Genomic DNA, 3,022 nt, shown 5'->3' on the forward strand with positions numbered 1-3,022 from the left:
ATTTCATAATAAACAGTCAAATACGGTCATTGGAGAATGCAGGTATACAGAGTTATGGATTATACGAATTTTTTTCGTGCTTACCTAGTCTTCTACCAGACATATATTTATAACAATATACGGTTAAAATTTAATTATTTTTATATTCTTATCTAATAACTATTGGTCGCAGTTTTTTAAAAGTAAACCTTTGTATCCTTGTCTAATAACTAGTGATCTAGGTCTTTTAAAAAGTAAACGCAACCATCAAAAGTACTGAATCCAAATTTGAATAATATTTTTTATTTATTTCGAAAGATCAAAGAAGCTTAACCCTTAATATAAGAGCTTGAGCTTTTAACATTTGAAACAATAAGAGCTTAATTTGTGTAAAACATATAGGGTTGGCAATGGGACGGGATGGGATGGGATTTACCAATCCCAGTCCCATCCCGTGTATGCAAATGGGGTGAAAAAACGTTCCAATCCCGTTTCTATATTTTTTTTGGGACAAAAATATGTCACAATCCCGTCCCAAAAGAGATGGGATCTTGCGGGATCCCATCCCAATTGGAAAAATTTCTATTCTTAATCGGTAATGAGATGGGATGGGACGAAATTTATCCCACTCCCGTCCTGCATATGTAATTGGGATAAAAAATGTCTCACTTCCGTCTCTAAATTTTTTTATGGGACAAAAATATGTCCTAATCCCGTCCCAAATCCCATCGGAAAAAATTGCCATCCCTAAAAACATACACAAGAAAAGAACTTAAATATTTAAACAAAATTATAAATTACATAATTGCAATATTAGTCCGCGGAGCAATCGGCTTGAAACTCGCCATCAAAATTTACCATCAGTTTGTTCAGCTTCTTGTTGCTTACTCTCTGTGGGTGCACTCTTGTATCCTCAAAACGTAGCGGAGGAGTTGAAGTGTCGGAGGGTGGCAATAGCATGCGGGCGAGCTTCATGGCGTCTTCGTTGCAGTTGATGACGTGGTTGAAGCAGATATAACACCATACGATGAAACGTCTTCGAACACGCAAATGTGAGCATCAACGTAGAATCTCAGGTCCACCGAAGCCATCACACCATCTTCGTACATCTCGGCCGCTCCTTTTAGATACGGATTCGAGATCGTGACGTCTGGACCCATCACCAGCCCTCCGTTTATCGACACCATGCTTAATCCTCGGTCCATCGCCAGGGCCCACGCTGTCTTCTCCGCCAGCGTCTTTGACAAACCATGCCATAGCTTGAATTTCTTGCACAAATTGACGTCACTCCAATTTCACTCATCGAAGTCATGCGACGTCGGATTGTCGCGGTGGTTACTCCAGACGACGGCGGTTAGAGAAGACGTGAAGACGACTTTGTCAACTGTATTTGTCTGTGCGCACGCTTCCAGCACGTTGTGAGCTGCCATTGTCTCTACTTCCGCCGTTAATTCATCGTAGGTGGAGTGGTCGGAGGGAGGCTCCCAAAATTTGAATAATACACCCACTAACGATTATATTTTAGGGTAACATAATTATTCCATTATCTTTTTGTTACACGGATATCTTCAAATGAGTTTTGAAAATGTCCGTTTTGATCTAAACGTGTCCCAGTAGCTCCAAGCCCAGTGGTACTCATGAACCTAAATGTTCAATTTCTCTCCTCTCCATTGTTTAATAATTTGATAGGAGTAGATATATCTTTGACTCGACTCGCACTGACTCTATCAGATCCGGGGCGAATCATGCAATCCACTATCTAAAACTCATGACACAAACGTGATTTACGAATATATAAAATTTGCCTCAGGCCTCTATCATAATCATATAATAACATCAATGCCTCATTAGAAAATATATTCAAAACTTGTACAATTCACATCTTGCTATATATACAAAATGCAAGTCATGCAGTAATGTGTCTCGTGGCCCAACATCAATTGATTAGAAACTAATTTGCATGAAATCCATAGAAATCTGGGAGAAATAGGGTAAATAAGAAAATAGTGAGCTTGCATCTTAGTGAGTGAATATAATTATGTATACAATAAGAAAGTAGTGTATTAATGCTTATACATAATCATATAACTTCGCATTTGAACATAATACATAAGCAAATATGAAAAATCATACTTGCATACAAGACAAACTACACCAAAGAGTACCTAGGGGAATAACTATTATATCATCGAATCATCATTGCGCAAACAGAACAGGGAAAAAACCTCTTAATACCTGATGGAATTTAACTACAGTAGACAAATAAAGTAATCTAACTCTCAATATGCATGCGTAGAGCCAATGAGGAAGGATACACCTATGGTGACTATGATAACATCTCATGACTCAATCAATTATATAATATGTAAACATATAATTATAACATGATATTAAATCATACTATCAAAACATAAATGCTTCACAGAGTACATAATTATGATAATAGTATCCACTCTCAGATCTTGGTTCACTCTAGAGTTCTTTTGAGGCTCTTGTGGGTTCCTTGATACTTGGATTTCTCCTAAAAAATACAAGGTTAAAAAATTAATTGTTAAAATTGATATAAAAATTGATATAGTTTTCATAATTGCTCAAACTTCATAAATCAATTACTCGTGAATTCAGTGAATTTTATCTAAGTGCCCGACTCTATTTCTTGTAATGTTTCCTCTTAATTCCTCTTTTCAACTTTCTTTTCACCCTTAGTTTCTTAATTCCTTTCTCCTTTTCCCTCTTTTTCTTCACTCTTGGCTTCTCTCTTTCTTTTATTTCTTTTCTTCTTTTATTTTTCTTTCTTTCTCGGTTTCTTTTCTCTTCTCTTTGGCTTTTGCTCCCAATTTTCAGATTTACAAAATGAAGCAACTCTCAATATTTGTACTTTATATACCCATCGAGTTATGCAAACTGGAGAGGAAGTTTATGAAGCAGACTAGTGATGGAAGTTGATGAAGCAGGCTAGTGACTAAAATAATGAAGCAGACATGTGAAGCATGCAACTGATTTTGATGACGCATGCAGCTTGGTGCCGCAAAATTAATAAACC

At 36.7% G+C, this 3,022-nt stretch overlaps 1 pseudogene; it reads right to left on the minus strand.

Annotated features, from left to right (window-relative positions):
* Window positions 1-763: 763 nt before the first annotated feature.
* LOC127900772 (cinnamoyl-CoA reductase-like SNL6) lies at window positions 764-1,650 on the minus strand (annotated as a pseudogene).
* Window positions 1,651-3,022: the final 1,372 nt, after the last annotated feature.

Source organism: Citrus sinensis, chromosome 3, assembly GCF_022201045.2.
Source record: "Citrus sinensis cultivar Valencia sweet orange chromosome 3, DVS_A1.0, whole genome shotgun sequence".
In the NCBI taxonomy this organism is placed as follows: domain Eukaryota; kingdom Viridiplantae; phylum Streptophyta; class Magnoliopsida; order Sapindales; family Rutaceae; genus Citrus; species Citrus sinensis.